Here is a 15,320-nt window from a genome sequence, read left to right on the forward strand (position 1 = left end):
AAACATACACCTACCATAGAATACAGCTATTCCATTGCTGGGTATTTAGTCATGAGAAAAGAAAGCATACTTGCTATATTATTTGTATTTTTACATTTTCTGTATGTTGTAATGTTTCTGCATCTTAAAGTTACTTTCTTACTGGGGATGCAGTGTCCCTCTGCAGGTCAGTTAATTCTTAGAGACAGCAAAGGGCCCACCCTTGTAGCTCAGAGCCCACTGAAATTATTCAAACTAGCCTGTCCTAAACTGTTTCTCCTGCCCTATCTGTGTTTCCTGCAGAAACTGCAATAGAGCTGTGGTCTAGACTCTACCCTTGCCCCTCTCCCTTCTGCCCCTTGTATTTCGAGTCAAGAATTGTACAAGGTGTTACTTTGCCACAGCCCCTGCTTCCAGTCTCTAGCAGTCAGGGTTTAGTGAGAGAAGCAGAGCCGCTATGCATATACATGGTGAGGGATTGGCCACAGGCATGGTGGGAGCTGGCTGGACGATCGCTGCAAATGGCCTTGGTGTCTGATGCTGGAGCTTAAGGACCCCAGGGTGGGTCTTCAGGAAGGGTAGACGGATGCAAAGTGGGGACAGCGAGGAGAATCCAGGACCCACAGAAGGGACTGGAACTTGGACAGTTCTCAATGCTTCCTACCTTGAAAATGTGGATGGCCTTCAGAAGAAGCTGGCACCCTTCCTCACAGAGCTAATCACATACCTGTCTCAGGTATGGGAGAAGCTGACAGAGGAGCATGAGAAAGGTGGAGCAGCTGTAGGTTCAGCTGCTGCCTTGTGCCTATGAGGGTCATGAAGCAGAGAGGTGACATGAGACAGGTGACCACATTTATGAACTCCAAAAGGGCCTGTCCTGAACTTCCGCATTCAAAACAAAACAGAACAAGAATAGGCTGGGCACAGTGGCTCATGGGAGGCTGAGGCAGGAGGATCAATGGAGACCAGGGGTTACAGACCAGCATGGACATCATGGTGAGACCCCCTATCTACAAAAAAATTTAAAAATCAGCTGTACATGGTGTCACGTACCTGTAGTCCCAGCTACTTGCGAGGCTAAAGTGGGAGGATTGCTTGAGTTCAGAAGCCAAGGCTGCAGTGAGTTGTGATTGTGCTACTGCACTCTAGCCTGGGTGACAGAGTGAGACCCTGTCTTAAAAAAAAAAAAAAAAGAAAAGAAAAGAAAAAGAAAAGCAAAAATGTAGAATGGATGTTGAATTTGGTCAAACACTTTTCCTACGCCTACTGAGATGACTACATGGTTTTCTTTTCTGGTTTATTTATTTCGTGTTTTACATTGAATAATTTTTTGTTATATTTATGTATGTATGTATGTTTTTGAGACAGGGTCTTGCTCTGTCACCCAGGCTGGAGTACAGTGGGGCAATCAGGGCTCACTGCAGTCTAGACCTCATGGGCTCAATCAATCCTCCCACCTCAGCTTCCCTAGTAGCTGGAATTACAGGTACACATCATCACACCCGGCTAATTTTTGTATTTTTTTGTAGAGATGGGGTTTCACCACATTCCCCAGGCTAGTCTTGAACTCCTGGACTCAAGCTATCCAAACACCTTGGCCTCCCAAAGTGTTGGGATTACAGGTGTGAGCCACCATGCCTGACCAATTATTACAAAAATTCTTTATCTTATCATTAATTGTGGTGAAATACACATAGCATAAAATTTATCATGTTAACCATTTTAAGTGCACAGTGCAGTATTGAGGACATTCGCATTGCTGTGCAACCGATATCACCATTTATCTCTAGAACTCTTTTCATCTTCCTAGACTGAAGCTTGGGGTCTATGAAACAATAATTCCTCATTCTCCCTCCTCCCAGCCCTTGGCAACTACCATTCCTCTCTTTGCTTCTGTGAATTTGACTATTTTAGGTGCCTTATACAAGTAGAATGATTAAACCAGTTGTCGTTTTGTGACTGGCTTATTTAACTTAGCACAAAGTTCCCAAGGTTTATCTATGTTGTAGGATGTGTCAGAATTTCCTTCTCTAAGACTGAATTTTATTCCATTGTTACCAGATTTTGCTTATGCACTCATATGGAGATGGGCACTTGGGTTGCATTCACCTCTTGGCTGTTGTGAGTTAAGCTGCTGTGAACATGACTGTACAACCTTGATTAATTTTCTAAAGTTAAAACCAGCTTTACATCCCAGGGATAAATCTCATTTGCTTGTGGTTTATGATTTTTTATGTATTACATATTTTAAAATCTTATTTGTATTAGTCCATTTTCATGCTGCTTATAAAGACCTACCAGAGACTGGGCAATTTACAAAAGAAAGAAATTTAATGGACTTAACAGTTCCACATGGCTGGGAAGGCCTTACAATCATGGCAGAAGGCAAGGAGGAGCAAGTAACATGTTATGTGGATGGCAGCAGGAAAAGAAAGAGAGCTTGTTCAGGGAAACTCCTGTTTTAAAACCATCAGAACTTGTGAGACTTATTCACTATCAAGACAACAGCATGAGAAAGACCCACCCCCATGATTCAATTACCTCCCACCAGGATCCTCCCACAACATGTGGGAATTGTGGGAGTTATAATTCAAGATGAGATTTGGGCAGGGACACAGCCAAACCATATGATTCCACCCTGACCCCTCCCAAATCTCATGTCCTCACATTTCAAAACCAAGCATGCCCTAACAACAGTCCCGCAAAGTCTCATCATTAACTCAAAAGTCCACAGTTCAAAGTCTCATCTGAGACAAGGCAAGTCCCTTCCACCTATGGGCCTGTAAAGTCAAAAGCAAGTTAGTTACTTCCTAGGTACAGTGAGGGTACAGGCATTGGGCAAATACAGCCATTTCAACTTGGAGAAATTGGCCAAAATAATGGGACTACATTAAGTCCAAAATCCATTGGGGCAGTCAAATCTTAAAACTCCAAAATGATCTCCTTTGACTCCATGTCTCACATCCAGGTCATGCTGTTGCAACAGGTGGGTTCCCATGGTCTTAGGCAGCTCTGCCCCTGTGGCTTTGCAGGGTACAACCTCCCTCCTGGCTGCTTTTACAGACTGGCATTGAGTGTCTGTGGCTTTTCCAGGTGCACGGTGCAAACTACTAGTGGACTTAACATTCTGGGGTGGAGGGATGGTGGCCCTCGTCTCACAGTTTCATTAGGCAGTCCCCCAGTCGTTACTTTTTGTGGGGGCTTCAAACCCACATTTCCCTTCTGCACTGTCCTAGCAGAGGTTCTCTGTGAGGGTCCTGCCCCTGCAGCAAACTTCTTCCTGGACATCCAGGCATATCCATACAGCCTCTAAAATCTAGGGGGAGGTTCCCAAACCTCAATTCTTGACTTCTGTGCACCCACAGGCTCAACCCCACATGGAAGCTGCCAAGGCTTGGCACTTGCACCTTCTGAAGCCATGGTGTGAGCTGTACTTTGGCTCCTTTTGGACACGGCTGGAGCAGTTGGGATGCAAGGCACCAAGTCCCTAGGCTGCACACAGCGGGGGGCCCTGGGCCTGGCACACAAAACCATTGTTTCCTCCTAGGCCTCCAGCCTGTGGTGGGGAGGGACTGCCATGAAGACCTCTGACATGCCCTGGAGACATTTTCCCCATGGTTTTGGGGATTAACATTCGGCTCCTCATTACTTATGGAAATTTTTGCAGCTGGCTTGGATTTCTCCTCAGAAAATGGGATTTTCTTTTCTATCACATAGTCAGACTGCAAATTTTCCAAGCTTTTATGCTCTGTTTCCCTTTCAAAACTGAATGCCTTTAGCAGCGCCTAAGTCACCTCTTGAATGCTTTGCTGCTTAGAAATTTCTCACACCAGATACGCTAAATCATCTCTCTAAGGTTCAAGTTCCACAAATCCCTAGGTCAGGGCAAAATGCTGCCAGTCTTTTTGCTAAAGCATAACAAGAATCACATTTCCTCCAGTTCCCAACAAGTTCCTCATCTCCATCTGAAACTACCTCAGCCTGGACTTTATTGTCCATATTGCTATCAGCATTTTGGGCAAAGCTATTCAACAAATCTCTAGGGAGTTCCAAACTTTCCCACATTTTCCTGTCTTCTTCTGAGCCCTCCAAACTGTGCCAACCTCTGCCTGTTACCCAGTTCTAAAGTTGCTTCCATGTTTTTAGGTATCTTTTCAGTAGCAACCCACTCTACTGGTACAAATTGACTGTATTAGTCTGTTTTCATGCTGCTGATAAAGACATGCCTGAGACTGGGGAATTTACAAAAGAAAGGGGTTTAATTGACTTAGACTTCCACATGGCTGGGGAGGCCTCACAATCATGGCAGAAGGCAAGGAGGAGCAAGTCACATCTTAATGGATGGCAGCAGGCAAAGAAAGAGAGCTTGTGCAGGAAAACTTTTATTTTTAAAACCACCAGATCTCATGAGACTTACTCACCATCATGAGAACAGCATGGGAAAGACCCGTCCCCGTGATTCAACTACTTCCCTCCAGGTTCCTCCCACGCCACATGGGAATTGTGGGAGTTCCAATTCAAGATGAGCTTTGGGTGGGGACACAGCCAAACCATATCATTATTGAATTTGATTTGCTAAAATATTGTTTTACATTTTTGTATCTAAGGTCATGAGGGTCTGTAGTTTTTCTATATTGTCACATCTTTATCTTGTTTTGGTATTGTGGTAATGTTGGTCTCACAGAATGAATCAGGATATTTCACATGCTTCTGTTTTTTTTTTTTCCATCTGAATTATATTTTATTTTATTTTATTTTTTTAATTTTTTTATTATTGTTATTATACTTTAAGTTTTAGGGTACATGTGCACATTGTGCAGGTTAGTTACATATGTATACATGTGCCATGCTGGTGCACTGCACCCACCAACTTGTCATCTAGCATTAGGTATACCTCCCAATGCTGTCCCTCCCCCCTCCCCCCACCCCACAACTGTCCCCAGAGTGTGATGTTCCCCTTCCTGTGTCCATGTGTTCTCATTGTTCAATTCCCACCTACAAGTGAGAATATGCGGTGTTTGGTTTTTTGTTTTTGCAATAGTTTACTGAGAATGATGATTTCCAATTTCATCCATGTCCCTACAAAGGACATGAACTCATCATTTTTTATGGCTGCATAGTATTCCATGGTGTATATGTGCCACATTTTCTTAATCCAGTCTATCATTGTTGGACATTTGGGTTGGTTCCAAGTCTTTGCTATTGTGAATAATGCTGCAATAAATATACGTGTGCATGTGTCTTTATAGCAGCATGATTTATAGTCCTTTGGGTATATACCCAGTAATGGGATGGCTGGGTCGAATGGTATTTCTAGTTCTAGATCCCTGAGGAATCGCCACACTGACTTCCACAATGGTTGAACTACAGTCCCACCAACAGTGTAAAAGTGTTCCTATTTCTCCACATCCTCTCCAGCACCCGTTGTTTCCTGACTTTTTAATGATTGCCATTCTAACTGGTGTGAGGTGGTATCTCATTGTGGTTTTGATTTGCATTTCTCTGATGGCCAGTGATGATGAGCATTTTTTCATGTGTTTTTTGGCTGCATAAATGTCTTCTTTTGAGAAGTGTCTGTTCATGTCCTTTGCCCACTTTTTGATGGGGTTGTTTGTTTTTTTCTTGTAAATTTGTTTGAGTTCATTGTAGATTCTGGATATTAGCCCTTTATCAGATGAGTAGGTTGCGAAAATTTTCTCCCATTTTGTAGGTTGCCTGTTCACTCTGATGGTAGTTTCTTTTGCTGTGCAGAAGCTCTTTAGTTTAATTAGATCCCATTTGTCAATTTTGGCTTTTGTTGCCATTGCTTTTGGTGTTTTAGACATGAAGTCCTTGCCCATGCCTATGTCCTGAATGGTAATGCCTAGGTTTTCTTCTAGGGTTTTTATGGTTTTAGGTCTAACGTTTAAGTCTTTAATCCATCTTGAATTGATTTTTGTATAAGGTGTAAGGAAGGGATCCAGTTTCAGCTTTCTACATATGGCTAGCCAGTTTTCCCAGCACCATTTATTAAATAGGGAATCCTTTCCCCATTGCTTGTTTTTCTCAGGTTTGTCAAAGATCAGATAGTTGTAGATATGTGGCATTATTTGTGAGGGCTCTGTTCTGTTCCATTGATCTATATCTCTGTTTTGGTACCAGTACCATGCTGTTTTGGTTACTGTAGCCTTGTAGTATAGTTTGAAGTCAGGTAGTGTGATGCCTCCAGCTTTGTTCTTTTGGCTTAGGATTGACTTGGTGATGCGGGCTCTTTTTTGGTTCCATATGAACTTTAAAGTAGTTTTTTCCAGTTCTGTGAAGAAAGGCATTCGTAGCTTGATGGGGATGGCATTGAATCTGTAAATTACCTTGGGCAGTATGGCCATTTTCACGATATTGATTCTTCCTACCCATGAGCATGGAATGTTCTTCCATTTGTTTGTATCCTCTTTTATTTCCTTGAGCAGTGGTTTGTAGTTCTCCTTGAAGAGGTCCTTCACATCCCTTGTAAGTTGGATTCCTAGGTATTTTATTCTCTTTGAAGCAATTGTGAATGGGAGTTCACTCATGATTTGGCTCTCTGTTTGTCTGTTGTTGGTGTATAAGAATGCTTGTGATTTTTGTACATTGATTTTGTATCCTGCGACTTTTCTGAAGTTGCTTATCAGCTTAAGGAGATTTTGGGCTGAGACGATGGGGTTTTCTAGATATACAATCATGTCATCTGCAAACAGGGACAGTTTGACTTCCTCTTTTCCTAATTGAATACCCTTTATTTCCTTCTCCTGCCTAATTGCCCTGGCCAGAACTTCCAACACTATGTTGAATAGGAGTGGTGAGAGAGGGCATCCGTGTCTTGTGCCAGTTTTCAAAGGGAATGCTTCCAGTTTTTGCCCATTCAGTATGATATTGGCTGTGGGTTTGTCATAGATAGCTCTTATTATTTTGAAATACATCCCATCAATACCTAATTTATTGAGAGTTTTTAGCATGAAGGGTTGTTGAAATTTGTCAAAGGCTTTTTCTGCATCTATTGAGATAATCATGTGGTTTTTGTCTTTGGCTCTGTTTATATGCTGGATTACATTTATTGATTTGCGTATATTGAACCAGCCTTGCATCCCAGGGATGAAGCCCACTTGATCATGGTGGATAAGCTTTTTGATGTGCTGCTGGATTCGTTTTGCCAGTATTTTATTGAGGATTTTTGCATCAATGTTCATCAAGGATATTGGTCTAAAATTCTCTTTTTTTGTTGTGTCTCTGCCTGTCTTTGGTATCAGAATGATGCTGGCCTCATAAAATGAGTTAGGGAGGATTCCCTCTTTTTCTATTGATTGGAATAGTTTCAGAAGGAATGGTACCAGTTCCTCCTTGTACCTCTGGTAGAATTTGGCTGTGAATCCATCTGGTCCTGGACTTTTTTTGGTTGGTAAGCTATTGATTATTGCCACAATTTCAGATCCTGTTATTGGTCTATTCAGAGATTCAATTTCTTCCTGGTTTAGTCTTGGGAGAGTGTATGTGTCGAGGAATTTATCCATTTCTTCTAGATTTTCTAGTTTATTTGCGTAGAGGTGTTTGTAGTATTCTCTGATGGTAGTTTGTATTTCTGTGGGATTGGTGGTGATATCCCCTTTATCATTTTTTATTGCATCTATTTGATTCTTCTCTCTTTTTTTCTTTATTAGTCTTGCTAGCGGTCTATCAATTTTGTTGATCCTTTCAAAAAACCAGCTCCTGGATTCATTAATTTTTTGAAGGGTTTTTTGTGTCTCTATTTCCTTCAGTTCTGCTCTGATTTTAGTTATTTCTTGCCTTCTGCTAGCTTTTGAATGTGTTTGCTCTTGCTTTTCTAGTTCTTTTAATTGTGATGTTAGGGTGTCAATTTTGGATCTTTCCTGCTTTCTCTTGTGGGCATTTAGTGCTATAAATTTCCCTCTACACACTGCTTTGAATGCGTCCCAGAGATGCTGGTATGTTGTGTCTTTGTTCTCTTTGGTTTCAAAGAACATCTTTATTTCTGCCTTCATTTCGTTATGTACCCAGTAGTCATTCAGGAGCAGGTTGTTCAGTTTCCATGTAGTTGAGCGGTTTTGAGTGAGATTCTTAATCCTGAGTTCTAGTTTGATTGCACTGTGGTCTGAGAGATAGTTTGTTATAATTTCTGTTCTTTTACATTTGCTGAGGAGAGCTTTACTTCCAATTATGTGGTCAATTTTGGAATAGGTGTGGTGTGGTGCTGAAAAAAATGTATATTCTGTTGATTTGGGGTGGAGAGTTCTGTAGATGTCTATTAGGTCTGCTTGGTGCAGAGCTGAGTTCAATTCCTGGGTATCCTTGTTGACTTTCTGTCTCGTTGATCTGTCTAATGTTGACAGTGGGGTGTTAAAGTCTCCCATTATTAATGTGTGGGAGTCTAAGTCTCTTTGTAGGTCACTCAGGACTTGCTTTATGAATCTTGGTGCTCCTGTATTGGGTGCATATATATTTAGGATAGTTAGCTCTTCTTGTTGAATTGATCCCTTTACCATTATGTAATGGCCTTCTTTGTCTCTTTTGATCTTTGTTGGTTTAAAGTCTGTTTTATCAGAGACTAGGATTGCAACCCCTGCCTTTTTTTGTTTTCCATTTGCTTGGTAGATCTTCCTCCATCCTTTTATTTTGAGCCTATGTGTCTCTCTGCACGTGAGATGGGTTTCCTGACTACAGCACACTGATGGGTCTTGACTCTTTATCCAATTTGCCAGTCTGTGTCTTTTAATTGGGGCATTTAGTCCATTTACATTTAAAGTTAATATTGTTATGTGTGAATTTGATCCTGTCATTATGATGTTAGCTGGTTATTTTGCTCGTTAGCTGATGCAGTTTCTTCCTAGTCTCGATGGTCTTTACATTTTGGCATGATTTTGCAGCGGCTGGTACTGGTTGTTCCTTTCCATGTTTAGTGCTTCCTTCAGGAGCTCTTTTAGGGCAGGCCTGGTGGTGACAAAATCTCTCAGCATTTGCTTGTCTATAAAGTATTTTATTTCTCCTTTGCTTATGAAGCTTAGTTTGGCTGGATATGAAATTCTGGGTTGAAAATTCTTTTCTTTAAGAATGTTGAATATTGGCCCCCACTGTCTTCTGGCTTGTAGGGTTTCTGCTGAGAGATCCGCTGTTAGTCTGATGGGCTTCCCTTTGAGGGTAACCCGACCTTTCTGTCTGGCTGCCCTTAACATTTTTTCCTTCATTTCAACTTTGGTGAATCTGACAATTATGTCTTGGAGTTGCTCTTCTCGAGGAGTATCTTTGTGGCGTTCTCTGTATTTCCTGAATCTGAATGTTGGCCTGCCTTGCTAGATTGGGGAAGTTCTCCTGGATAATAGCCTGCAGAGTGTTTTCTAACTTGGTTCCATTCTCCCCATCATTTTCAGGTAAACCAATCAGACGTAGATTTGGTCTTTTCATGTAGTCCCATATTTATTGGAGGCTTTGCTCATTTCTTTTTATTCTTTTTTCTCTAAACTTCCCTTCTCGCTTCATTTCATTCATTTCATCTTCCATCGCTGATACCCTTTCTTCCAGTTGATTGCATCGGCTCCTGAGGCTTCTGCATTCTTCACGTAGTTCTCGAGCCTTGGTTTTCAGCTCCATCAGCTCCTTTAAGCACTTCTCTGGATTGGTTATTCTAGTTATACATTCTTCTAAATTTTTTTCAAAGTTTTCAACCTCTTTGCCTTTGGTTTGAATGTCCTCCCGTAGCTCGGAGTAATTTGATCGTCTGAAGCCTTCTTCTCTCAGCTTGTCAAAGTCATTCTCCCTCCAGCTTTGTTCCGTTGCTGGTGAGGAACTGCGTTCCTTTGGAGGAGGATAGGTGCTCTGCTTTTTAGAATTTCCAGTTTTTCTATTCTGTTTTTTCCCCATCTTTGTGGTTTTATCTACTTTTGGTCTTTGATGATGGTGATGTACAGATGGGTTTTTGGTGTGAATGTCCTTTCTGTTTTTTAGTTTTCCTTCTAACAGACAGGACCCTCAGCTGCAGGTCTGTTGGAATACCCTGCTCTGTGAGGTGTCAGTGTGCCCCTGCTGGGAGGTGCCTCCCAGTTAGGCTGCTCGGGGGTCAGGGGTCAGGGACCCACTTGAGGAGGCAGTCTGTCCATTCTCAGATCTCCAGCTGCGTGCTGGGAGAACCACTGCTCTCTTCAAAGCTGTCAGACAAGGACATTTAAGTCTGCAGAGGTCACTGCTGTCTTTTTGTTTGTCTGTGCCCTGCCCCCAGAGGTGGAGCCTACAGAGGCAGGCAGGCCTCTTGAGCTGTGGTGGGCTCCAGCCAGTTCGAGCTTCCCTGCTGCTTTGTTTACCTAATCAAGCCTGGGCAATGGCGGGCGCCCCTCCCCCAGCCTCGCTGCCGCCTTGCAGTTTGATCTGAGACTGCTGTGCTAGCAATCAGCGAGACTCCGTGGGCGTAGGACCCTCCGAGCCAGGTGAGGGATATAATCTCGTCGTGCGCCGTTTTTTAAGCCCGTCCGAAAAGCGCAGTATTAGGGTGGGAGTGACCTGATTTTCCAGGTGCGTCCGTCACCCCTTTCTTTGACTCGGAAAGGGAACTCCCTGACCCGTTGCGCTTCCCGAGTGAGGCAATGCCTCGCCCTGCTTCGGCTCGCGCATGGTGCGCGCACCCACTGACCTGCGCCCACTGTCTGGCACTCCCTAGTGAGATGAACCGGGTACCTCAGATGGAAATGCAGAAATCACCCGTCTTCTGCGTCGTTGCTCACGCTGGGAGCTGTAGACCGGAGCTGTTCCTATTCGGCCATCTTGGCTCCTCCCTCTGTTTTCTGGACTAGATTGTGAGAAACTGGTATTATTTCTTCCTTCAGTGTTTGGTAGAAGTTATCAGTGAAGTCATCTGAACTTTACCTTTTTGTTTGTGGGAGCATTTGAATTCAAAATTCAATTTGAATTTAAAAGGTACAGATTATGTCATTTGTGTTATTAATTTCTTCTTGTGTAAAGTCTGACAGCTTGTGTCTTTTAAGAAATTTGTCCATTTCATCTAAGCTGTAGATTTTATTGGCATGAATTTGTCCATATTCTCTTATCATTTTAATACCTGTAGAATCTATGGTGATACTACCTGTCCCATTCCTGGTATTGGTAATTTATATCTTCTGTCTTTTTTTTCCAATCAGCCTGGCTAGACATTGGTCAGGTTAATTGATCTGCCCCAAAAGTGAGCTTTGGTGTCATTGGTTTTCTCCATTGTTTTTCTATTTCCTATTTCATTGATTTCTACACTGAAGTTAGCCTCCAGGGAAGGTAGATCACTCACTGTCATGTTTGTTTTTCAAGGACAGTCATCTGCCAGTGCGCCAGTCACCAAGGGACAGGTGACTAAACAATGTCTAGTACCCATTAATGCGTCCTGGAGGGAGCCATCTTGTGCTCCTACAAGAATTATGCCCTGAGGTTGGCTGCTGATTCCCTCACTAAATGTTCCTCAGGGTGTTACCTGACACACGCTGCTGGGCTAATCCATGGAAATCTCCATGATGTAATTCAGCCCAATGCAACAAGAATTCCGTGAACTTCCTCTATGCCAAGTATAGCATGGGTGCTGTGGAAGGAGGATGAAAATAGGAAGAAGACATAACCTCTGTCTTCAAGGGGTGCTCAGGATACTGGGGGTGACCGATACATATTCCTGAAACAAGTCATCAGACCGATGGGGTGAGCCCACAGCAGAGGCCTACAGCTCTGTTTAGAATGAGGAAGCAGAGCAGGCTGAGAGAGGCAGCTCAGCAGAGTGCTTAGGCAAGGATAGGGCCACGACTCCCCACTGCAGGCAACATATCTGAGGAAAGCCATTTACAATAGGTGACGGTCACATTCCATCAAATCTCTGGAAGGGTTCATGGAGGCGGGGTTTTCAATCTTATTTCAGCCTTTCAAAGGCCTCTCAGGGTTTGGAAATGGAAGTGTCAATGTCTGTGCATTGCAGAGACGCAGGTGAGCCCCCATTTCCTGCCAGTTAGGAAGTCAGTGCTGAGGGCCTTACTGTCTGTCCTTGGCACATGAGATGCCAGTTCCTTTCTGGGCAGAGAGCTTTTGGTTGTCTGAGGATAACATTGAAATTTTGCTTTGAAACGCATTTCAAAAATATGAACTTTATTCAAATTTACTTTCCTTTTATCATTCTGAATTCTTAAGGTCCAAAAGCATTGCTGAATAATTCTGCTTCTAAACCCCCATTGCAGCACAGGGCATGAACTGTCCCCAGGGCAAAGAACATAAGGTACTCTTGTGTGGAAAACATACAAGTAGGTATCTCAGCAAATGCTACCTACTGTATCACAGTAGCTTAGAATCACAGCTGCTCACTCTGGGCTGAAGTTCTCTGATGGCTTCTGCAGGGTGGACTGGCCTCCTTCCCCCTATATGTGTGTCTACTGCTGACCTGTGGCTTTGCCGAGGCTGGGAAGCTGCTGGTAGTGCCCATGGATGGGAGCCACTGGTTCACCATGTGGTCGGTGGTGGAGAAACTCATTCTCAGGGGGCATGAGGTGGTTGTAGTCAGGCCAGAGGTGAGTTGGCAACTGGGAAGATCACTGAATTGCACAGTGAAGACTTATTCAACCTTATACACCCTGGAGGATCTGGACCAGGAGTTCATGGCTTTTGCCAATGCTCAATGGGAAGCAGAAGTACGAAGCTTATTTTCTCTATTAATGAGTTCATCCAAATGTTTAGAATTTAATTTTTCACATTGCAGGAGTTTGTTTAATGACTGAAAATTAGTAGAATACTTAAAGGAGAGTTCTTTTGATGCGGTGTTTCTGGATCCTTTAGCTATGTGTGGCTTAATTGTTGCCAAATATTTCTCCCTCCCCTCTGTGGTCTTCACCAGAGGAATACTTTGTCATTATCTTGAAGAAGGTGCACAGAGCCCTGCTTCTCTTTCCTACAGCCCTAGATATGTCTCAGGATTTTCACATGCCATGACTTTTAAGGAGAGAGTATGGAACCACATCTTCTTCTTAAAGGAGCATTTATTTTGCCCATATTTTTTCAAAAATGCCTTAAAAGTAGCCTCTGAAGTTCTCCAAGCACCTGTCATGGCATATGATCTCTACAGCCACACATCAATTTGGTTGTTGTGAATGGACTTTGTTTTGGAGTATCCCAAACCTGTGATGCCCAATATGATCTTCATTGGTGGTATCAACTGCAATCAGGGAAAGCCAGTGCCTATGGTAAGTCGTTGCTCCTTTAGCACATTAAAAGTATTCTGGATTTGAATATTTAAAAAGATTTCTTACTGAACTGGTATTTGACATTTGTGTTTATTGCATCTAAAATTTCTTTTCTATGTAAAAAATTATTTTGTGCCTTCCACATGCTTGTTAGTTAGCAACTTTTATATAATGGCCTCATTAATAAGTATGTCTATACAGTTGGTTAATTGTTCATAATTTCCACTGCATTTTTTTTTTTTTTTTTAGAAACACGGTTTTGCTATGGTGCCCTGGCTAGACTCAAACTCCTGGGCTCAAGTGATCCTCCTATGTAAGGCTTCCAAGCAATTATGACCTTTTTAGTATTTTTGGAAAAATACTTAAAACCACAATAAGAAATGAAACTTTCATTTTAGCTAATCCTGTAATACCTGCTACAGTAAAATGCTCTTTGCAGTTTTGTATGCATGTGTTTCCATTTATTGAAATTACTTTATATATAAGCATATATGTAAATGTTTACACTTATTTTTTTTAAATCAAATCTATCAGGCTGGACATGTTGTCTTTGCCATGATTTTTTACTTGCCAGTAAATCAGAGACAACTTTACGGATTTGATATGTTCTTTTAATAATTGCATAAAAGTCTTTACTTTGGATGCAACATAGTTGCAAGCTTTCGCAGATGTTTTTCTGCTAAAGATTTGGCTAACTTCTTCAAAACAACAATAATAAACAGATGTTGTCTTTCTTTGACCCTGAAGAAAGTATAAAGCAAAATGCCTTTAGCCACCGAAAACAGTGTTACCATGACGTTTGATCTCGTCCAGTCTGCTTTTGATTTGACTGGATCGCTTTCATTTCTTGGTAGCCATTGCTTTGATTGTGCTTTGTCTTCAGGGTCTTACTGGTAAAGCTATGTTTCATCTCCTGTTACAATTCTTTGAAGAGATGCTTCAAGGTCTGGATCCCACTTGTTTATAATTTCCATTGAAGGGTCTGTTCTTGTCTGCAGATGATCTGGCTGCAACAGTTTTGGCACCCAACAAGTGGGAAATTTGTTCAACTGAAATTTTCGTCAGAATTGTGTAAACTGATCTGATTGAAATTTCTGTTGTGTTGGCTATTGTTTCTGCTGTTAATTGTCAGTCCTCTTCAGTTAGAGTATGAGCAAGATTAATTGTTTCCTTGTGAATTGATGTGTGGATGGTCTGCTGGTGTGGGCTTCATCTTCACCATCATCTTGTCCCTTCTTAAAAGGAATTGCCCATTTGTAAACTGCTAATTTTTTGGAGCATTTTCCCCATTAACTTTCTGTAAAGCATCAGTGATTTCACCATTTTTCCCTCATGCCTCAGCATAAATTTTAGGCTATTGCTTCAATTGTAGCAGAATTCATGTTGTTTTGATGGGGACTTCTTTCCAACTGATGTCTTATCCTTCTTAGTGCCTCAAACTAGATCCTACTCAGACATGTTTTAACAAGTTAGCATAAGTTTGTTTTGGTGCAAAGAAATTTGAAATCCATGCTTAAGTTTTTCATAATATGCATTTTCATTAATCGTGTGATGATCCCTCATCTATTACTTTTATAGGGATGGGCCATGCATTTTTGTTCATTGTTCTGGCTTCTTACAAGGTTCAGTAGACTTTGTAACACAGTTGTGTCTCTCACAGATTGGCAGATGTTTGGTAAAGGATTGACTTTTCAGTCAACTCATGGGAAAGTGAAATAATGTAAGAAACAGGAAGAATACAGTTTTAGGCCTTTCAAGTGAGGCATGGCTTTCAGCTCTTGGCAAGAACAGGCAAGGAGATGCAAGTTGTAGGACTCTAAGAGGCTAGGCTTTTCAAAGTGCTTCTCTCCCCTTCACCCTCCTTCAGTTACAGCACCAAGCACCACCGAGGTGTTACCTGCAGCCTCACTCTCTACCTGGTTGTGGGATCCTGCCACTTCCTTAACCCACACTGAGTTCCTTGTGGTTCACAGGGTCACACAGAGGGCTGTAGAGATACAGAAAGATATATGTGATTTTATATCACCTATCATATGAAGATATATTTATAAAATAGGAAACATATTAACCACTTATCATTTTATATATTTATGGTTTTATGTGTCAAAAATATATTGTTTCATGTAT

The 15,320-nt window shown here is 42.0% G+C and overlaps 1 pseudogene; it reads left to right on the forward strand.

Annotated features, from left to right (window-relative positions):
- Nucleotides 1-565: 565 nt before the first annotated feature.
- Nucleotides 566-15,256, forward strand: LOC107971408 (UDP-glucuronosyltransferase 1A7-like; annotated as a pseudogene).
- Nucleotides 15,257-15,320: the final 64 nt, after the last annotated feature.

Source organism: Pan troglodytes, chromosome 13 (assembly GCF_028858775.2).
Source record: "Pan troglodytes isolate AG18354 chromosome 13, NHGRI_mPanTro3-v2.0_pri, whole genome shotgun sequence".
In the NCBI taxonomy this organism is placed as follows: Eukaryota; Metazoa; Chordata; class Mammalia; order Primates; family Hominidae; genus Pan; species Pan troglodytes.